The sequence below is a fragment of the Arvicanthis niloticus genome, chromosome 7, assembly GCF_011762505.2.
Source record: "Arvicanthis niloticus isolate mArvNil1 chromosome 7, mArvNil1.pat.X, whole genome shotgun sequence".
In the NCBI taxonomy this organism is placed as follows: Eukaryota; Metazoa; Chordata; class Mammalia; order Rodentia; family Muridae; genus Arvicanthis; species Arvicanthis niloticus.
In genome coordinates, this window is record NC_047664.1 from 77,369,790 (window position 1) to 77,393,163 (window position 23,374).

Genomic DNA, 23,374 nt, shown 5'->3' on the forward strand with positions numbered 1-23,374 from the left:
AAGAGGTGAAGCCAGCCCAAGAGAGAGGTTGTGAGTGCCATGGGTAGAAGAAGACCTGGGTGCGTGGCTGTTCATTCCCTTCTGGGCCCAGTTAATTGCGTTGTAAGCCCTGGATGCTGAACAAGGAGTGCCAGGATTTTCTTTCTCTGGCTAGTTTTGGTCTGATTTTCGCCCTGTCTTCCTCCACTGTGCCTCTACTCTTCTCTTATTAATGGGATGGTTTATTTTGTGCCATTTTATGGAAGAAGTGTGTTGGAGCTCACAGTTGACTTTGAACTTTTAAAGTGTTGGAATTTTTAAAGACTACAGGGACAAAAGGTGGAATATTGTGGTTTAAGAATGATTGTGTGTGAAGTTGATAAGGAGCTGTGATGGTCAGTATTAGTTGTTAATGTGGCAAAATCTAGAATCACCTAGGAGAAGGGCTTCTGAGAATGCCTTTGGGGAATTGCCTTGATTGCTTTAGTTGAGGTATCCCCTCAACCATTCCATTAAGTGAGATCATGGATAACATAAAATCTAGGGAGGGAGCTGATGCATTGTTGGCCTCTCTCGGTTTCCTGTTTGTGACTATGGTGTAACAAGCTCCTGATACCTTGACTTCCTGCTATGGTGGGCTACCCTGACCTGTGCACCAAAATAAACCCTTTGCCTTCCGTTGCTTTTGTCAGTCTTTTATCCCAGCAACAAGTAAAGAAACTAGACAGGTGCTTTGTTAAGGATCTTGAAGATGATCTTGTGCTGTGGTTTATCCTTAAATCCAAAGGCTTGTGTCTTCATAGAAGAAGAGGGCCAGAAAGACACAACACAGGCCTGTGTGACGATGTTCAGGGGTTGGAGTTTATGCTCCTCCAAGCCAAAAGGAAGGACTCTCTTAAGAGCTTTGGAGGAGATGTGGCCCTGTTTCACATCTCACCTCTGAAGTGTGAGGAATAAATTTATGTTCTTTTGAGCCACAAGGCTGTAGTCCTTTGTTATGGCAGTGCAGGAAACCCAGCAGGTGCCCAGCAGACACTGATGTGTAGGTGGTAAAATGAGTGAGTTTGGATTTGGGTGAATTGAACAGGGCTGGAGACAGACTTTAAGTCATTAGTAGAGATGGGATTTAAAACAAGGAAGAATGAATACATCCATGCAGAGACACTCCCATGGAGTCTGTCCTGGGCTCTGTGTGGGCAAGTGTGGTGGATCTCAGGAAGACCAGCTGGTGAGCTCATTCTGGCAGAGGTCTGGGAGAAAGCACTGAGCCATCTGAGGTTAGCACTGAGAAGTTTGGCCTATATCTGTTTTGTACTCTTGTGTTAACATTTGACCCCAGGCAGGCAGTCTCCATACATAAAGAACCGTACTCATGTGTATGTGTGCATATATCTTCACCCCCACACGTAAAATGTATAACCTAAACTAAGACTATATCCTTGTCACCAAGCAACTGAGACTTAGCCAATCATAGCAATGGAACCTCCAGCTGCCAAGTTATGACCAAATAAGGCAAATGCCCACTGCTGCCCATGAGGGTGCCTTTGTGTATGTTGCTTCATTTTCTCTGGCTATAAATACAACCTGCACTTTGCTGGAGAAGGGCACTCAGAACCTACTCCAGTGTGAGATGCTGTCCAGTTCTAGAACCTTGATTTTTGTTCAAAAATAAAGTTTGTTAAAATCAACCTCATATGCTTTTCAATAGAAAGGAATAAAGACGGAATACCTTAAAAGAAGGTGCTTAATTCAGTATACCACACACATACGCGCAGGCACGCACACAGTACACCACACACACAGACATACACACACACACACACACCACACAGACACACTCATGCACACGCACACACACACCACACACACATGCATGCACACATCACACCGCACATACACACCACACACACACACACACCACACAGACACACTCATGCACACGCACACACACACCACACACACATGCACACGTGCACACACAACACACACACACATGCATGCACACATCACACCGCACATACACACCACACACAAACACACACACGCATGCACACACAACACACACATGCATGCTCACATCACAACACACACACACACACACACACACAGAGCATGTTACTGTGACTGTTAGTCACAGGAGATCGTTTCATGGTAGGGGAGGGAAGGACAGGGAAGCCCCTTCATCTTGCTGGGTATGGGCAGTAGAAAGGGGCCAGAATACTGAGGAGGAGTGAAAAAGATATCTCTAATGCTTTTCCCTATTCCAAAGAGAAAATAGATCAAATCAAAGGAGAAATTAGAGAGATAGAAGGAGAGGGGAGGGGAAAGGAGAGGGGAGAAGTCAGGAGAGCAAGGAGAAACTGTATATGTATATGATGTATATGTATACATATATGTATATATATGATGTATATGTATATTGTATATTAGCCCAAGTATCTGAAGTTTCTTCCCATTTGCAGTCCCCTGGCTTGATTTCTAGGACACATGTGGAAGCTCTGCCTGCTTCCAGATGGCATTCATGGGGAGGAAAAATTAAAGTGCTTCCAGGCCATCTCCTTGTGAACACTTGTGCCTGTCCTTTTCTGGTTGAGCAGAGTCTGTTGGTTAACTCTGAATGATGTTGTAGCCCAGGGGCTCTCAGACAGGTGACGTGTGTAGGGGTCTCAAGAGAGGCAAAGAATCTCCGTTCTTACCTAGCAGATGTCTAGTCTGTGTTTTGTGTCTGGCTAGGCCTGTCTCGTGTTTGCTGTCATTGTTACCTTGTCAGATCTTGTGTGACCTTTCAAATTGGACCCTTCTCTTAATACTGCCTGAATCGAAATAGCCCACACAATGCCCTATTTGCACCTTGGACTTCCAATAATCAAGGACCTTGCTTCTTTGGGGTAAGAATTATTCTCCTAATATTCTTACACGAAGGTAGACAGACCTATGATAACTCAGGACAGGAGAAAATTGAGCCTTTACAAGAAAGTCACTAATAACAGTGATATGCACCTGAAGCACCTAGCATCTCTTCAGAAAGATGACTTGCGTGTTTCAAGAGCAGAAAATCATTGGTTTCTATGGTGACCGGCTGGAGTGAATGTTTGTGTCCAGTCTTTGCTCTTCCATCTGAAGTCATGTTTATCTTGTTAAAGGGGAGATTTAGATTGTTTGCCTTCACCTTTAAGTATGGGGATGTTAACAATTCCACTTAGTAGCTAGAAGTTCTTGCCTCTGCCCTCCTTCCCTCCCCTGTCTCTCCCTCTCTCTTTTAACAGTCTCCTTGTGTAGCCCAGGCTGACCTACCTCTCAATTTTGCCACAGCTTTTTAAGTGCTGGGATTTCAGATGTGCACCCCCGTGGCTCACGTGTGTTTTCCCTTTTACTTCTTACAGAAGTTTCAGATTGGAATATTAGGTAAAATCTAACTAGTGACTGAGATTCATCTAAGAGCTGTGCTTCTGCTTGTTCTTAAAATCTCACAATTCGTACATGGCTATCTGTGTGCCATGGAAGTGTCCATGACGCTTTGAGTGGATGACAGAGCACGCGGCTTTATGCTCTGTTGTAGCACACACCACGGTTGCACTCTCTCACAGTCAACAGGAAGAAACTCAGTTAAAGTCGTTGGCATGAAAGACAGGGCCTAGAAGCCGGGCCTTAATTCCTACCATGTCGTTGCTTCCTAGTTTGTTAAGAAAGAATTATTAATTTTTATTCCATCTGTATTTCCGACTTTTTTCCTTTAACAAAATTTTATTGTGATATGATTCACACACCATAAAACTCACACATTTAAAGCTTATGATTTACTTTTTAAAAAATATATACGGTTTTTAAATACTTACAGTTAACTATTTTCACTGATTTGAGAATGAAGCTGTTAATCCCCATTCCTTGTTACTCCCTTTCCCTAGCCCTTGACAAACGTTGTCTTGATAGATTTGCATGTACTGAACCCTGCACAGACGTATGAAGCTAATGTGGCGTGTTGGTGTGAGGCCTTTGATGATTGCTGGTTTGTTTAACTTAACGTCTTACCTGTGTTACAGATTGTATGGGATTTTCTTCGTTGCTCTCTCACGATACGATTCGATCACACCGGTGTGGCTCACGTATTTATCTGTTCATCACTTAGTGAATGTGAGTTGTCATCTCATCTTTATATTTATTTTTTTATTTTGTGTAAGTGTGTGGACACACGTGCCGCAGTGCGAAGGACAGAGGACGACGTGTCGTGGTTGATCCTCGTCTTCCACTGTGTGGGTTCCAGGAGCTGAGCAGAGATTGTCCGTCTTGGTGTCAGAGTCCTTTAACTGCTGAGCCAAACCACAGCTCTGTTTTCAGTTTGAAACAGTTATAAAGTTCTGAACATTTGGGGACAATATATTATGTAGCACCATTTTTTTTTTCGGTCTCTGAACCTACATTTAGGAATAGAGCTGCTGGGTCATTGGGAACCTCTGTCTTTAATATTAGAAAAATTCCTGGGGTTATGGCTCAGTACTGGAGCACTTGCCTAGTGTGTATGAGGCTCTTGGTTCAATTCCCAGAACCACCTCAAATAATCAAAGACGAAAGAAAGCAAAAATGTGAGAAGTTGCCAACCCTTTTTCCCCAGGCGACTACACAATTTTGCATGCTTACCTACCGTGTATCACAGTTCCAGTTTGTCCAACCTTTATTATCTCTCTTCTCTTTTCAATACTGGGATGAACCCCAGGGCCTCATGAATAGCACAAAAGTACCACGTCACTGTATCGCCCCCCAGTCTGTCCATCATTTTTCATTCCAAGCGTGCTGGTGAGCATGAGGTAGTATCACATTGTGATGGTTTGTTTGCGTGCTAGCTTGAGATAGAAGCTGGCCTCAAACTTGGCATGCTGCTAAGGCTAGCCTTGAACCATACCATGCTCAGATCTCCCTGTTAGTTTAATTTGAACTTTCCCAATGGCTGATGTCGTGAGCATCTTCTCTAAAAGCCACTACCTTGTTGGATGCTGGTGGAGCACGGCTTTAATTCAGGCATCAGAAAGGAGTGGCAGGAGTTTGTAGGCCAACCTGGTCTACAGAGAGAGTTCCAGGATAGCCAGGGTTACACAAAGAAACCCTATCCTGAAAAAAAAAAATCCACTACCTTATCTGTAGTTATAAAAACCAATGTTCATACTTTCTTCTGCATGCTTTATAGTCTTAGTGGTCATATTTTAAGCATGAGGTCCATTAGGGGCTGGTGTGTTTTCCTGTGGTTTAAGGTAAGACTCCTGGTTCATTCTCTGGCTCCTGGGTATGTGGTTATTCCAGTGCCATTTTATCAAAAAAGACTTGATTGTTTTTTAACCTTACTTGACAACCTTGTTTTTGCTTCCAGTGCCATTTGCTATTTGGCACACTCCCGTGAAAAGTGTTGGAAAAGCATATTCTCAGTGTTGTACAAAGAAATACATGTACAAAATGAAATAACCCAGAAAGGCAATTCAATCTTACTTTAAATGCCAGTGTTTGCTTCTGGACTATACTTTCTTTCCACTGAGCCACAGGTCTGATGCTGGTAACCTACCTTTCTGCTGAACGTGGCTTATGGTGTGTGTGTGTGTGTGTGTGTGTGTGTGTGGAGAGAGAGAGAGAGAGAGAGAGAGAGAGAGAGAGAGAGAGAGAAAGACAGAGAGACAGAGACAAAGATAGAGTTTGTGTCTTATGTATGTGTGTGCATATGTGTGTTTGTGGATGGGGAGGGCGCGTGTGGAGGGAGTTAGTACTCTGAAGCTGTGGTATGAGTGGGTAGGTCAAAGGACACCTTGTAGCTGTTGGTTCGCTTCTTCTACCATGTAGGTTATGGGGGTTGAACTTAGGTTCTCAGATTTGGCAGCAAGTGCCTTTATCCTGAGCCATCTGGCCAGCCCTGGCTTTGTTCCTTTTGATACCCAAATTATAGAGTGGGGGCATGTCCACTTGTTAGATTAAGTTATGAATTCAGTGGGAAAGGTGTAACTATGGGCTTCTCTACCCACACACCAGTTCCCGAATAACAACTCAGAGGCTTAGTATTTAATAAATTCATAGGCCATTAGCTAGGCTTGTTCCCTGATTCACTCATAACTTATATTAACCTGTTTATACTATTCTATGTCTGCTGCATGGCTAGTTACCACTCCTCAGTTTCATACGTCTGACTTCCTTCTAGTCATGGTGGGACATCTTCCATGCCTGGCTCTTTCCCCGAGTTCCGAGTTCCTCTCTCTCTGCCAGATGTTCCACCTTCTAATACTGCCTCAGCTTATTGGCCATTGGATTTTTATTGATAGGTGATTCTCCCACACAATACATAATAGATAATTCCTACAGAAAGGCACCAGACAAATCTGTAAGTCTACCATTGAAAAACTTTCAGAGGTTGAGTTCCGTTTTGTGTTGTACAGAAGCTCCTTGAGATATATAGACTTTGGGTCAGGTTAACTTGTTACTTCCCAGTTAATCTGTAACTAACATCTGCAGATACTAAAAGAGATTTCTTCCTCCTGGCAGGTTGCTTAAGGTGGAAGAGTTCCTACAAATCTGACCCAACTTAAATCCACATCCAGGTTACCTGTGCACCCTGATTGGTTGTCTTAGTCTTCTCTTCACATGGCTTCTAGAGTTGGTGTGTGGGTTTTCAGGCTTTCAAGGTGAATAAGAAAGGCACTGATATTTTCAACCACAGTGGGGGTACTATGGCAGTAGAGTTAGGGAGAGCACAACATGAGACTGTAAGAGCTCCACAAGGCTCTGCTTACATATAGTTTGAGAGGGCATCTATTTTACTTGGGTTTTAAAGAAAAAGATAAGAAATTGGAGAGACACAACAGCACCAGAAGACAGGTTCTCCAAACGAGCGTTCATGAGGTAAGGATCTGCAAAAACAAGGCCACTAAGAAGTAGTTGGTATTTTGCGGTTGGAGACTTGTACCTCTAGCCTCTAGGAGTGATGTCTGATGCTACCTGTCAATTTGACAGAATCTAGAATCAACTGGAAGGCAAGCCTCTGGCCACACTTGTTACCTTAGTTAAGTTAATGGATATGGGAAGATGGGCCCACTGTGGGTGGCACTAATTCCTTAGGCACAGGATGGAAGACTGTGTGGGGGTGGAGAAAGTACATTAGTGTGAATCTCTCATCACTCTGCTTCTGAATGTGATGATGTGACCGGCTCCTCCAAGCTGTGACTTCCCTGCCATGTGGGCTGAATGAACTGCTTCACTCATAAGTTACTTTAGTAACTATTTTGTTACAGTAGCAAAGACAATAAGGCATCTTTCTCTTGTACAGAATGTTGTTGTCCCCCTTTTTTTTTTCTCGAGACAGGGTTTCTCTGTGTAGCCCTGGCTGTCCTAGAACTCACTTTGTAGACCAGGCTGGCCTCGAAATCAGAAATCTGCCTGCGTCTGCCTCCCAAGTGCTGGGATTAAAAGCGTGCACCACCACCACCCAGCTGTTGTCCTCTTATATTGTTGTTTTACTAGATTCGTCCCAGGGAAATGAGTTAAATCCCGCAATTGTTGGATGAGAATGTCAGCATGAATTAACCGTTTTGTAGTTTGTATTGTCTATATTTGCTGTTAACACCTAGATTGAAATGCTAATATTCATAATTCACTGAATTATTTATTAGCGCTCACTATTAAGCTAGCATGGCTGGCCCCAGGGGCCCTCTTGTCTCTGCTTCTTCAAACCTGGGATCTCAAGAGTGTCACCACCCCAGGCTTTTTTCTTTTTAAAAAATAAAGACCCAAGGATCCAACTCAGATCTCTGTGCTTGCAAAGCAAATGCTTTTCTATTTGATTCATCTTCCTAGCTTCTGGTCTCTTCTTTTGATAAGAAAATTGCAAGTTTCCCTTTCTCTTGGGCTTCTGTTGTCTGGTCTTATCTAGGTTCAAGACCACATTTGGTGACGGTGCTTTTTTACGAGCCATCTTGGGGAAAGTTATCCAGTAGCCTGTTTGAACAGAGTTAACCATGGGTGCAGTTATTCAGTTCTACTCTGGCATGGGAGCAGCATAAAAGCATGTCAGGGGATGGAGGAGTGACTGCCTTGTTTGTCCAGCCCAGGTTGTAAAGGATGAAGGATGGAACAAGAGACACGGATCAGGTGAGGTTAGGATTCTCAGGAAATTAAGTCTACAGATTCTTGGCTAGGGATTGAAGGTTTTTTCCCTGTGGAGTTGAATATGTTTTGCCAAGGCAAGGGAGGCCACCTTAGGGGCACTGTGCTGGCCCACACACCAGGCTCTGGAGGTTTTCCTAAAACAACTTTATAGCAGGGACTGAACGGGCTTTTCAGTTCTCTGTGTTGCAGAAGGTTGTGGTCAACTCTAAAAGAATCTATGGAAGGATTCACCTTTTGAGTTTGTGAAAAAATTAAAAGTATTTTTTTTTTATGTGTCACACTTAAACAATCACCTCACATCCTCCCCCTGGCCAGGATGTTTTTGTCTGTCCTTTCTGACTAAAATTATTTATCTGTGTCAAATCCATGCTTAGATCTGACAGCCCCCTAGTGATAGTTTTCTTTAATTTGAGAAAGTCTTGTTATATATTCCCAGATGGCCTCATACTCCCTAGATAGTCCAGACTGGTCTCAGACTCATGGCAATTCTCCTGCCTCAACCTCCCAAGTATTAGAATTGTGAGGATATACCACCATGTCTGGTTTCTAAATTTTCTTTTTTATCTTTCTCTTCTTTTGAAATGTCAAAACGTCAGTGGACACTGTAATACCATTATAAGGTATAATGTTCATCTTTTAACAAGCTCTATATGCTTCTAAATTTGGCCAGCTTAACACCTTGAATAATCAGAGTCTGAGCTCTGGAAGGCAGCCTGGGATGGAGACACACAAAAGGATAAGGAAGACTGGACTTTAGAAATGCCATTACTGGTAACTGACAGCTTACCTCATTAGCCAAAGGCTCATTTATTAAGTCGCTTTTCAGAACCACATTAAATGAAATGCGGGCATAAAAACAGATCATCCCGAAATCCTCTCTCTGGCTGACCTCTGGAAATGGGGCCTTGCCTTCTTATCAAAGTGCTATTTTTCCTAGGTGATGCAAATGGTTCTAGGTGGGACATCTGTAAATTTTCCTGCATCATTTGTTTCCAAATGCACTCGATCAAATGTTCAATTGTGCCAGATTTTTATGTGTCTGGGGGTGTTTTATGGCATAAGTCCAAAGATCAGATGCCAAAGTCTGCCCCCAAAGTCTCACATCATCTAAAGTAACTTTATAGTGCACATATGCACATGTGCATGTTCTTGTATGGGTGGTTCTGAATTCTTTTTTTCTTTGGTGTATAATCAAAAATCTAGTTATTGACCTGAACAATGGCTCCCACACTTATGGAACTTGCTTCGAACCCTAGTACCGCCCTACTATGGCAAGTGTTGGTGATAAGCCAACTTCTTAAGGAGGTCAGCTTTCCAGAAGATACGGTTACAAAACGGGTGCCCCTCTCTCATCAACAGATGGCTCCAGTGGCAAGTCCAAGTGACAATGTTTAAAATATTTATTGCTTCTAAAGACACCCACTGTTTAGTAATGAGGACACCAGCCCCTCATACACAGGGGTGGCTGCTGTGGTTAGAACATTATGGAATAGTAATGTCCCCCAAAGTTCCTAATGTGTGTACTTCCCACGACACACCAGGCCTGCCCATGCGTTTCCTCTTTTACCAAAATTATCTTGTAACCTTAGATCAAATTACACACATGTGTGACTCTTTATCAGCATTTTGATATCAATAGCAGTTTGAAATTAATACTGTTTTCTTGTGTGCCCTGGAGCATTTCCAAGATGAAATGGCATTTATGCTGTGTTATGACTAAGCTGCAGCCAAGTGACAGCCTGAAAGTGTGTTGTTAGTGGTGCATGCACAGTTTTACTCCTAAGAGAGGAGAGAGAGAGAGAGAGAGAGAGAGAGAGAGAGAGAGAGAGAGAGAGAGAGAGAGACTAGTTGAATGAATAGGCTAAATTGGGTTCTTCGAGTGCACGGTGCACCCTTTTTGTAAGCCTCTCTAAGTAAGCAGAGTCTATAACAGGAAAAAGTTTTTTAAGTTGAACTGTTGTAAATACAATTTACAGACATCTGAAACCCAGCATTAATGTTCATAAGAAATGTTTGTTGGCTCAAAACGGTATCTAAAATGTTTTGCAAAATGAACTGATACGGTAGCAAGGACCAAAAGCTAAGTTTGACACTAGAAATCTATTATTAGTTATCTGCCTTATGTCCAGCAAGAGGGGATGTCACTGGCCCCCTTTTTTATGCATCACTTGCAAAGGCCAAGGCTTCTCTACTCTCACAAACAACAAAACAATTAGGGTGTTCAAAAATTGTGAACATAGAGTAGGCTTCAAAGTCAGGAACTACGCCTTGGTGAGGGTTTTTATCTTTGTCCCTCCTCCCTCCCCCTGCCTTCCTGCTGCTTTTCCTCTCTTGCAATTTTCACTAAAAATAAAAATCTCATATGAACTTTTAAAAAATGGGATTTTCTTTACTCATTCATTTGTGTGTGTGTGTGTGTGCATGTGACACATGTGGAAGTCAGAGGACAGCTTACAGGGGTTAATCCTCTCCTTCCTTCATATAGGTACCAGGGACTGAGCTGAGCAGTTCATCAGGTTTGGCAGCAAGTGTCTTTGCGTACTGAGTTGTCTCAATGGCCAGCAGTCTTTCTTTAATAGAACCTGTGTGATGGTTTATCTCAGATTGGACCTAGGATCAACCAAGAGACAAGCTATTGGGTGGGTCTGTAGGTGTACTCAAGGATTAACTGAGTGGGGAAGACCCCACTAGACTCTTCTAGAGTGGTACTCACTTTCACATCCCAGATATAGAGGTCTGAGGAAAAAGCAATGTGGCTTTTGCCTGCTTGCCTTCACTCCTTGCTGGCTAATGCATCTGATCTATTTTGGCAGCTGCTGCTACCATCATTCATTGACATTAGAACCCAGCTACTTTGCCTTTCTATGTAGAACAAAGGCCAGTGACTCCAAGAACCCTCTGGGCCTTTAATGTCAGACTGAGGCTGTTGAGGCCTCCAGCCTCAGGGAATGTGTTTCTATTGCGTTCTCAGCCTCTGCAGTACAGCCCACCATTGTTTGACAATGCAGCCTGAAATGCGCAAGCTGATGTCATCAATCTCTTTTGTAATATATATTCATTGTATTGGTCCAGTTTCAATACAGAACCCTGAATACTATAATATGGAAAGAACACTGAAGACTATAACTTAAAATGCCATCCCAGCATTCTCTGGAAACACTGGGGTGGATTTCTAAAAAATCTATTTTAACGTTGAAGTCTAGTTCTGGCCTCTTGTGATTGAAGGTTTTACTCATGTTGTTTATGATATTGTTACCGTTAGGATCAGCTCCAGCCACAGGCACTGAGAAATGTCCAGATAAATTATATAAAGGCTGTGCAATGATTCATACAGACAGATAAATTATCACTACCCTTTCTTGCTGAATGACACCAACTGCCTGTCACAAGGCGATTTTTGGATGAGTGAGCACCCATCATGGAGAGCTCACGTGGAAACCAGCCTTGTCTCTCTGGAAATTTTTATGCAGTGGAGTGTTGGTAATTCCTACTTGAATTTTGCTTGGCAGCTTTAAGGTGGCAAGTGGATTGCATATGAAACCTGGTTAAAATTTTCTAAAAAGTCATTTTGATAACGGGCTGACATTTAACCCACATCTCCAGACTGTTGTCTTTATGACTCTTACAGTGGTGTTGCTGTCTTCTTTATGGCGTTACTGTGGTGGCTGTGGGCTGCCACATGGCTCTATAGTTTGGTTTAGATGTGTGAGCATGGATGAATGATGCTGGACCATGAACGGTGACAGAGGCTGGAATAGATTTCAGGAGGCAATTTGGAGGCTCCTGATATGAGTGAAAGGGGCTGTCAGGGGTGTACTGTGCACCACTAAATATTTCACATTACCCAACCAGGAATCCCTAAGGAACACTGGCAGAATCTGTATTTTAAAGTTTATTTACTTGGTCTGGTAGAAACCCTAAAGGTGGTTCTCTTTTTACCTCCAAATAGGAGTTATTTCCATTTGCACCTGGCTGGCTATGTCAGCAGTGCTACCATGAGGTGGTAAGGGGCATTCTGAACTCAGAGCCTAGAGGTGGAGTCTTAGCTGACCCCACAGCCTCAGAAGTGGCCCAGCTCTCCTGGGTATTGATTGACTCTGTACCTTTCTTAAAGTTGGCGACTTACAGTAGGCCAGAGAGTAAGTGATTCAGGCTTCCCAGTCTGTTGTTACAACCCTTTAAACACTGAAGAGAGCATTGTTAGTTCCTGTAGCCAGGAAAGCGGAGTGCGGGCTGTGTGTGGCCTTCCTTGCTTGATTCTTCCAATCTATGTTATAGAAAAAGAGAGGAGAAAATTAAGAGGCTAGTTGGAGTGAAGCGCTTTTACAGGGAGACCCCAAAGGGTGGGTCTAGCTCGGTGGTGGAGCACTTATCTAGTATACAATTTAGCTCTGTGTTCAGTTCACAGCACCACACAGGCCAAAGAACTGAAGAAGGCAGACTCATGCAGAAGTAAGTGCCACTGTCCCATGGGCTGTTTGAAGGAGTGTTGGCATCTCTGCTTTCGGGGTCCGAATTCACTCAGGTGTAAGCAAGCCCGTGGCCTCCCAGCCTTTCCAGCCGCAGTGGGCTATGTATCCTCAGAGTGTGAGGTTAAATAAATTCTCCCGTCTTTAAGTAGCTTTGTTCCTGGTAGTTAACTGGTCGTAGGAATGAGGAGAGTGACTTCTATACTCGGTGAGCTGATTTTCAAATGAGAATAATAAAAATAGAACCATATACCCTAAGTGATTTTTAAAGGGACATACAAAGATAACAGTTAGTTTCCATCTGATTTCTAAGCATAACAGACATACCTCATGGACAAGATTCTGAGAAATTATTTTAGTTTTTACTCAGTATTGTAGTCTGAGTATCCAACTGGAGATGTTACATTAGGCGTGAGGAGTAAGTGAATTCTATCTACAGCCACCGTGAAGGACCGGGTTTAAATGTGTCTGTGTCTGCTGCTCTGTGAAGCACACACACGCCTCACGAAGGTCACACCTTTACCTGGAGTGAAGGTCCCTATGCAGCTAAACTGGGTCACTAGCAAGTGAAAGGCGCTTGTGTTGCAGCCGCTGGGCTCCTCGGCCTTTGTGAAGCTGTAAGCAAGACGCTTCCCTGTCCCTCACTGCCCCCTTGCTGCTTTTGTTACTGGAGGGTTCACTTTGCAGAATTTTTTTTTCTGAACCTTATCAGTTCTTTTGATAGGGCATCTGCTGTTAACCTGCCGCCCACAGAGATGCTTCCTGCGGGGATCTCAGCAGGCAGGCGGGCACAGGAATCATTTGGACAAGGTAGTCTAGGTCAGTATTACAGGTTTTATGGTCTGTAATGCTGGCTCCCCAGTTGCTGTGCTCCAGGAGTGTGCCTATAAAGGCGGGGATGTTTATAGAGTGGATTGATAGACAGGGTTACCATCTGCCATTAGTCATCATACAGTCTTTGAGGTTTGCATTTATTGTATGATTTAATCATAGAATTTCATTTTAAAATCACTGTACTTGTTAACAGAAATATATGTGGCTCTGTTGGTACTGTGCTCATCTAGAGTGAATGAAGCCCCAAATTCAACACCCAGCACAACGTAAAACCAGCCTCGGTGGCACATACCTGTAGTCCCAGAACTTGGCCGGTGGAGGCCGGTGGATCAGGAACTCAAGGTCAACCGCAGTTACATAGTGAGTTCAAGGCCAATCAGGGCTATTTAAGACCCTATTTCGTGTGTGTGTGTGTGTGTGTGTGTGTGTGTGTGTGTGTTCATATAAAAGCATCTAAGTGGCAGAAAACTTTGCCTAGTGTAGAGACAAAGTGAAGGTCAAGAAAAACACACTCTGCCTTCCTTGTGTGCACATATCAGGTCACAGTAGGTATGCAAAGTTCAGAGGACAATTTGCAGGAGTTGAATATCTCTTCTCAGTAGGTGGGGAGTGGGGATTTTCACTCACATCATCAGCCTTGGCAGCAAGCTCACTGGCTCAGAAGGCTGACTTTTAACAGGAAGTTCTGCTAACACATGTTAGGTGGATGATGGGAGTGTAAAGGTCACAGGAAGCCATAAGGCACTCGGTGGGAGTCATCTCCTAGCCCCTCCTTTTCTAGGAATCACTTCTTGCACCTCACCATTCAAACGGTGTTTGGTAGTGCAACTTGACTCCTTGCAAGGTCCAAGAACGAGTACCTGCCAAGCAGGGACAACAGTGGCTCTTCCACGTAGACTTTTGAAATGGAGCATAGATGTTTTGCATGTCAGTTTTGCATTGCTATAATACAGCACCTGACACAGACCACTTAAGAAGAAGAAGAAGAGGTGTTTTTAGATCACTGTTTTGCAGTTGCAAATCCTAAAACAGCATAGCATCGAGGCTTTCAGTTACATCACCTTAAGATGGTGAAAACACTGGTGGGCGTGTGTGTGTGTGTGTGTGTGGTGTGTGTGTGTGTGTGCGTGTGCGTGTGCGTGTGTGTGTGTGTGTGTGTGAGAGAGAGAGAGAGAGAGAGAGAGAGAGAGAGAGAGAGAGACAGAGAGACAGAGAGACAGAGAGAGAGAGAGATTATGTCTTGAGCCCTGAGCAGAGGGGGGCCAGACTCGACCTTTTAACAACTCTTTCAAGAACCCAAGGTTTCTCACAAGAACAACCTCAACCCAGTCACCCAAAAGCCTCCCATACATTCTGACTCTTAGACGTTCCATTGCCTCCCACAAGCACCGCTCTGAGCACAAAGCCTTCAGTCAAAACCGGCCCTCATAGAGGACCTAACCCAGATCCACACTACAGCTAGAGACCAGATGACCAAGGCATGTCTGGATGTCTCAACAGTAATGTGGAAGTGTGCCTGCAGTGAACACCTACAGCTCGCACCACAGACCTGGAGCGGTGATGAGGCCATAGCCAGGGATGGGAGAAAATAAATAGGAAACTGGTGGAGATACTGAAGATGAAGAGAAAGGTGTTTAGATTTCAGTCAGAGCTTTCTGAGACCCAACCTGGATAGTCGGATTCGTTTGTTTCTTTAAGGTCGTGTGACTTGAATTCTTTATGCTTTGCATCAGAGATTTGGTGTGTGTGTGTGTGTGTGTGTGTGTGAGAGAGAGAGAGAGAGAGAGAGAGAGAGAGAGAGAGAGAGAGAGAGAGAGAGAGAGTGTAATGTAGATATTTATAGTGTGAGGCTCTAGTTTAAAATGAAAGAACCAGAGAAAGTCATCTGCAGCATCTTTACAGTAATGCAACCATTGGTTAAATGGTTAAGTGCCCAAGCTTGCCCATAAATGATTTATCTAACCCAGTAGTAACTGTGATTGACTTTTATTTTCCCTTAGACTGGGTTCCTTCATTCCTGTTGAAGGCCTGCTGTGTGTGAAGGGTCTTGGAGTCATCAAGAGAAGCACACCTGATACTGTGCACTGGGTCTTTGGGGAGCTTTTGATCCACTGGACCATCTGCTGACTTTTATCAAAGGCACAGGTGCACGTGTGTCATGATCTGCATGTGGAGGTCAGAGGTCAACTTTCAGGAGTCAGCTCTCACTTCCACCATGTTATATTAGATTCTCTCTCTCTCTCTCTCTCTCTCTCTCTCTCTCTCTCTCTCTCTCTCTCTCTCTCTTCCCCCTCTCTGTTCCTTTCTCTACCCCACCCTTTGTGTGTGTATGTGTGTATGTGTGTGGGGGGGGGTATTGGCACACACAGCTGTGCAACATGTCTATGCAAATCGTTTGTACGTGCTTGTGTGCACATGATGCAAGTGGAGGCCCAATATTGAAGTCACGTGTCTTCCTCAGTCTCCACTTTATTTAGTGAAACGAGATCTCCCAGTGGACCTGGAGCACACCAATTCTAAGTAGTGTATCTAGCCAGCTTGTCCTGGGGTTCTCTTCTTCCCAGGAGATTGAGATTAGAGATTACAGGCAGCAGACTCAGCAGTCCCCCAATACTGGCTTTTATGTGGGTTCCGAGGATCCAAAAATTCAGTCCACTCTACCCACTGAGCAATTTGCGTAAGTACCTGAGTAGTTTTTGTTATTCTGAGAAATCGAGTCCCACATCACATTGTCCTATGGTGGACACATCTCATCTGTGGGGAGGAAACTTGGTACTCCCTGTCTATAGCAGTTAATCAGTGTAGCTAGTATTGACTGAGCGTTATCAGTGTGATTCCAGCGTGGTGAAAGACCAGGTCTGCTGTTATACAGCTTAAATTTGGAGGATGGGGAGATGGTCCAACAGCACAGTAGTGAAAAAGAAAGTGAGCAAGAGTTCAGTTAGTGCAGTGCATGATGGGGAAATGAAGGGAGAAGAGTGGAAGAGGGAGCAGTTGGGAAGAGGAAGTGACCATTGTGGGGGAGGGGACTATCAGGAGGGGGAGAGGACGGACCATTGGGAAGGGAAGGAGAGAGGACCATAGTGGGGGAGGCATAAGAGGGCAATGTGGAGTTAATATGATAAAAATACATTATATACATGCATAAAGATGTTATAATGAAGCCTACTATTATGCATAATTAATATATTCTGATAATTTTAGAGAAGTGGCATTCCCATTTTATATTGTCTTATATTGGAGGTTCCATTGCTGTGAAAAGACACCATGACCAAGGCAACTCTTATAAAAGAAAACATTTCACTGGGGCTGGCTTACAGGTTCAGAGGTTCAGCCCATTATCATCATGGTGGGAAGCATGGCAGCATGCAGGCAGACATGGTGCTGGAGGAGCTGAGAGTTCTCCATCTTGATCCAAAGGTAGCTAGCAGGACGCTCTCTTCCTCACTGGGTGGATCTTGGGCACTAGGGGCCCTCAAAGCCCACCTACAGAGAAACACACTTCCTCCAGCAAGACCATGCCTATTCAAACAAGGCTGCACCTCCTAATAGTGGGTCAATCGTATTCAAACCACCACATATATCTAGTCTTAGGCACCCTTTGTAGGAGGGGTGTGTTTGATACAGGGTTTCTCTGTATAGCCCTGGCTCTCCTGGAACTCAGTAAAGTGAGTTGCTTAGATCAGGCTGGCCTCAAACTCACAGGGATCCACCTGCCTCTGCCTCCCAAGTGCTGGGATTAAAGGTGTGAGCCACCACCACCTAGCTTGGGTAACTATTTTAGAAGAACTACTACTTTGATTTATGTTTACCCCATACTTGCCTCACCCTCAGCTGTTAATATTCTGCAAATTACACCGACATACATTTCTCTCAAGGCTTTCTACCATTTAAAAAAAATATGTAAAAAAATCAAATGTTTTTCCAAGTTTTGTTGGCTGTTAAGAGTAATTTTCTAAAAGCCCCTTAGCCTACCCAGGGATTTGAGACATTCGTTTGAAGTTTTAGTGCTTTATACTCATTGAATAAATGAATTTTTTGCTGAAGCCCAAGTAGGGTGTTTAGTAAAGTGTCTTTGAAGCTGGAGTCAAATTGGCTGGAGCCTCAAGCATAATGAGAAAACCAGGAAGGGCCTCCCAGACAGAGGGACAGAGTCCAGTGTGGATAGGTTGTAAACCTGCATTGGGTTCTGTGCCTGTTTTCATTTATGTGTTTGATGTTTTTCATTTTTTATATAGAAAGTTTAATGGTAACTAGATATAAGTATATTCTATGGGTAATTTTACAAAGTGTTATCCGCTTAAAATGCAAGTTAATTATTGAAGTTTATTCTGACCTACTCTGAGAGAATCATTTTAATTGTGACAGATTTGAGGTATCATTTTAACAATGATATAAATGCCATTTTCCCACTTACTAAGAAGGACTTATGGTATCAACAGGGTGATTTGCTCGGTCAACACTTGCTTCCCAGGAGACCCCCCCCCCACACACACACACCACTGACCACTGGCACCTTACCACCTCAGTGGCTTTTCTTATCAAGGTAAAGGACAGAAGCTCCCCACTGATCTCATTGCAAATGACATTTGTATAGAACACTGGCCATTTTTTGACGAGAAGGTGGCTACTTAAATTTCACTGTGGGTAATTGTGGGCCTCTGAATCATTGCTCTATTCTGAGACTGTGGATTTCATCTTTCAAGAAATTGGCCAGTACCTTTAGAGCCACACGGAGGGCTTTGGGTTGGCTAGACTACAACCACTGTAGATACACTGTAGATAGTTGACAGCTATCTATAGTGACTGTGCTACCCAGTGCCTGGCTTAATATTCTGTTTCTTCTGACCCATTCTTGTCAAGTGAAGTTAGATTTTACACACACCTGCTGACCTGGGACCTGCTTTGATAGTGTACTCACCTGTCTTTGCTATGAGGCATGAATTGGCCAAATCCACAGTTTCCCCAAGATAAAAACAGTTCTGTGTCTTAGAGGGACGGCAGTGTCCTCCAGCCGCTCACACTGGGGTGTTTTGAGCTGTTATCCTAGTAACCGTTCCAAATGGCAGATTTCCATGATTCCTGGGGTCCTATGATGGCTTCACCCTGAGGCCTGGCTCTCATTCCTGTGACTTACAGGCATGAGAAAGGAAGCCTTTTGTGAGCTAGCAGACAGCAAGGTTTCCGTGGGCCAGCCAGAATTTAGTTTGTCACTCACGGAGCTAAATTAATTGACTAGCATGTGTGGAGCAGACTTGCCAACTGGACATTAGACAGTGCCCAGTGTGCTGCTGAAGATGAAGCCCAGAACTGTGCCCTCTCTCAATTACCAGAGACTGTGGCATCTTGGGAAAACCATGCACATGCCACTTTTTATAGCAAATCTTGATCCTTGAAGTCAGTTGCGTGGTATTCTCTGACTAGGTTAGTTCTAAACAGTGAAATGAAAGTTTGTTTAGAGGAAAGCCATGTTTAATGTCAACATCAGAAACAATCAATTCGACTTTAACAGCACACATGTCTACATTTATTAACACATCCTAGACATCATTACTAGTGTCCGGGATTGGAGCTTGCCCACGGGATGGGTCTCAACTTGGGTCGGTTACTGGTGGGCCATTCCCTCAGTCGCTGCTTCATCCCCCATGCCTGCAATTCTTGTAGACAAGATAAATAAATAAAGCATGCATGTCTACATTTACTAACACATCCAATTATGCTTTACCACAAGCATATTTGCCATATATGCTAATTCTTTCTAGGTTAAGTGCAAAGTCGTTTACCATTTTTAGTGTCAAGAAGTAGAAGTTACAGAATTTATGAGAACAAGTACTTTTATTTTTTTTTACAAGTACTTTTTTTTTTTTTGGTTTTTCGAGACAGGGTTTCTCTGTGTAGCCCGGGCTGTCCTGAAACTCACTCTGTAGACCAGGCTGGCCTCGAACTCAGAAATCCACCTGCCTCTGCCTCCCAGGTGCTGAGATTAAAGGTGTGTGCCACCACCGCCCAGCGAGAACAAGTACTTTAAATCAGTAAATTTGCCACCTTCCTGACGATAGGAAGAACTTTCTGCCTGGGGGCTGAACTGTGTTTTTATTAAAATTCTAACCCCTGGTGCCTCACAGCATGATTTTATTTGGATAAAAGGTCTTTGCAGAGACAAACTGAAGCTCTTAGTGTGGCCCCTAATCTACTATGACAATTGTCTGTATGAGGAGAGGGCATTTGAACACAAATGGACATGATACACACAGGAAGTTACAGGGAATGGGTGGCTGTCTACAAGCCAAGCAGAGAAAACCAACCTGTGAGCATCTTGATTTCAGACTCTGGCCTCCAGAGCCCAGGGAGTTTTTCATTTTATTTTTTTATAGTACATGAATGACTTTACTCTTTCTTTCACTCAAGATGCTCTATTGTTACTAATTCAACAATTTGCATATTCCCTAATATACACATGCATACATGCATGTATTTGTATAGATATACATGGTATATATGTGTGTATGTGTGTGTGTGTGAATTTTCCTGAAATATTTGAGACTAAATGGTTTGTCTACTGTGTCTTTATTTTAAAAACACTTCTGCCTTCTTTTTTAAAATTTTAATTTAATTTTTTACTTATTCACTTTACATCCTGCTCACTAACCCCCCCCCCCGTCACCTCCTCCCATAATCCTTCCACCTCCCCCCTTCCCTTCTCCTCTGAGTGGGTGGGTCCCCCTGGGTACCTACCCTCCTCCCCATCGTGGCACTTCAAGTCTCTGCAAGGCTAGGTACTTCCTCTCCCACTGAGGCCAGACAAGGCAGTCCAGCTAGAAGAACATAGAATCAATGGGGGTGACCTTAACTGTGACTTACAACATGGGGGATATGGAACCTGAAAAGGCCACCTCTTGTAGCCAGGCAGGAACCCCAGTGGAGCCATAGGAACACCAACCCACCCACAAAACTTTCAACCGAAAATTTATCTGGACTACAATTATTGCAGGCACAGGGGATAGAGCAGAGACTGAGGGAATGGCCCACCAATTGAGACCCATCCCATGGGCAAGCTCCAATCCCTGACACTAGTAATGAGACTCTGTTATGCTTGCAAACAGGAGCATGTCGTCCTCTGAGAGGCACCACCCAGCAGCCGATACAGACACCCATACTTGGGGACTCTTGTGGAAGAATAGGAGGAAGGATTGCAGGACTGAGGGACAGGAACTCCACAGGAAGACCAACAGAGTCAACTAACCTGGACCCTTGGGGCTCTCAGAGTCTGAACCACCAACCAAAGAACATACATGAGCTGGACCTAGGCATCCCCACTCATATGTAGCAGATGTGCAGCTAGCTTGTCCTTCATGTGGGTCCTGAACAACTGGGTGGGAGCTATCCCAAAAGCTGTTGCTATACAGGGGAGGTGTTTTGTTTTGTTTTGTTTTGTTTTGTTTTGTTTTGTTTTTATCGTTTATTGACTTAGCCTCGGGTGCTTGGTCAATGCACTCACTATTGAGTGTGATCATGAGCCAGGCATGCTAGCACATGCCTTCAATATCAGCACTCAGTAGGAAGCAGATGGATCTCTGTGAGTGCAAAGCCAGCCTGATAGTGAGTTCCAGCACAGCTAAGATTATGTATAGAGACTCCCACCATCTCAGCACAGAGGGGAGGGGCAGGGACAATCTAATAACATGAGATTTGGAAGAAATTAAACAAACAATACTTTCGAAACCTCAATATGGATTAAGTATGATCTGGGTGGGGGAAACATACACCATTCCCTCTGTTACCAGAGCCCTAGATAATAGGAAACTGTGAGGCCTTGGGTGTGGAAGGGTCTTTGGATGTCACCGATTGTAAAGTCTGTATTTGTAGTGGACCATCCAGCTCTTCCTGTGCATAGACATTTATTCAGAAGTTACCCAGGCCAGTGATGGGCTCATCCATGCCCAGAACCCAGACCTTTTCTTGTTCAAGGCAAGCCTCAGCCTTCTCTTTCCCCAGGGCTGTCTACGTACATCTGTTTTGACAGAATTGGCTTAGAGACACAGTGTGGTTCTCTTCTCCTTCCTCTCGTATGCTGTTGTGAGTGGTTCCCACATGCAAAGGGGTAAAGACCAGGATCCCAGTCACTTGAGCCTCTGCCACTTACGATGCTCAAAGCCAAGTCGAGCTGCTTTTTTTCCCTTTCTCTAGAGGTGACTGCGATTTGAATCTGGCATCTAGACACTGCATCCTATGAGTATCTTACAGTTTTATTAAAATGATAAACGGTGACTTGTGGGTATGAGGGTGTTATACGCTAGATCCAGGTCTGTTGTGCTGGTGCACAGCAAGGTGCCAAAGAGTAGCTCTGAACCACACAGGGAAAACTAGATAGTGGATGTTTCTATGAAGACATAGTAAATGTTGTGACGATAGACATGTTTAATATGTGATGTAGGGGATGGGAAAGTGGCTCAGTCGGTAAAGTGCGTGTTGCTTAAGCATGGGGACTGAGTTGGGATCCCAGCACGTATGTAAAAGCCTGGTGACATATGTCTGTAACCCCATGCATGACATGTGGAACCCCGGAACACACTGGCCATCCATCCATCTCAATTCAGTGGAAAGCCCTAAGAAGTAACCTGCAGAAACAAAACTGCAGGTTCTCCATGACCTGGGTAACAGTAGGACATCCACGATGGAGTCTTAGTGAGGGCCCAGGATCTGTTATGTGGCAGAAGGCAGAGGCTGCAACCAGACCAACGACTCATGCAGTGAGCATTTCCAAGGGAGCTGTTTGAAATGAAGGGTGTACGGTGTGATGTTCCATAACACAGTTTGGCATGACGTTGTTCATTTTTTTGTTTTCTTGGGGGGAGGAGGTTACAAGGGTAAAGGGTACATATGGAAGGACTGGGGAATGAGTGGGATTGGGGTGCAAGATGTGCAATCCACAGAGAATCAATAATTTTAAAAAGAAATAAAATATAGAGCAAATGAGGAAGGCACAGAAAGTTAACCTCTGGTCTTCGCAGGCAGAAGTGCAAACATGCACACATATGCACATATATCTGCACACTAGTGCACATATCCATATGAACTCATACATACACCACCCACAGATACACGCACAGAAACGCAAGTACATAATGCAATGCATCCTGTGAACATGTACAGTTTTCGTTCCAGTGAAAAGTAAACTAAATTGTTAAAAATCAGTATTAAACATTTCCCATCTTTTTCCCCATATTGAATGTTGTATAAAAACATGTCACACGTATCTCAAGTTCTTTTAAAAATATTTTGCGTCACATGTATCTCAAGTTCTTTTAAAAATATTTTGCATCTCTTTATTGTGTGTCTTTATGGGTACTTACATGTGACAGCATGCGTGTGAAGGTCAAAGGTCTTTCCACCCATGGTTCCTGTGGTGAGTTCATCAGACTTGGCAGTGAGCGTCTTCTCCCACTGAGCCCTCATTCCCCTCCCCCCCAGTCTGTTATTGTTCCACTGAGGCCTATTTACAGAATTTATCCTTGATGCTAAAAATTCTCTTCCAGCACAAACAAGATAAAATAGTGTTTGTTTAATTTATAACCGTCTATCTGCTTCAGTGTTTCTCAGGGTTATAAGATGATACCTAACATAACTGCTACATTATATTGGGGGTTTTTTGGGGGGTGGGTAAAGACAGGACTAGTCTGTCCATGCCTGGAACAGATGCAGTGAATATGGAGGTCAGACTAAGCCGCACTTCCTTGTTCCGTTGCTGATATTTACGCTGCCTCTAGCTGGATTCTGTCATTCAGAATGCTGCTGAGACTGTTCTTACACACACGTTTCTTTGTGCATGTGTATGAGCCTTTATTTAGGGTATGTGTCTGTGGGTGGAATTGCTAACTCACGGGGTTTGGGGGGAGGGTTACACACTTTGATTTCAGTCTTTCTAGAAACTGCAAATGGTATATCCCAGTGTCAATTGC

At 43.8% G+C, this 23,374-nt stretch overlaps 1 protein-coding gene across 10 annotated transcripts in view; it reads left to right on the top strand.

The window, feature by feature from the left end:
* Cracd (capping protein inhibiting regulator of actin dynamics) overlaps positions 1-23,374 on the top strand; it is a 219,521-nt gene that overhangs the window by 22,064 nt on the left and 174,083 nt on the right. For 9 of the 10 annotated variants that reach the window (XM_076938682.1, XM_034509490.2, XM_076938684.1 and 6 more), the window contains exon 2: positions 4,020-4,110. The exons of the other annotated variant lie outside the window; for it this stretch is intronic. The gene's annotated coding sequence lies outside the window, so the exon portion shown is untranslated. The remainder of the gene's footprint in view (positions 1-4,019; positions 4,111-23,374) is intronic. 10 annotated transcript variants of the gene reach the window in all.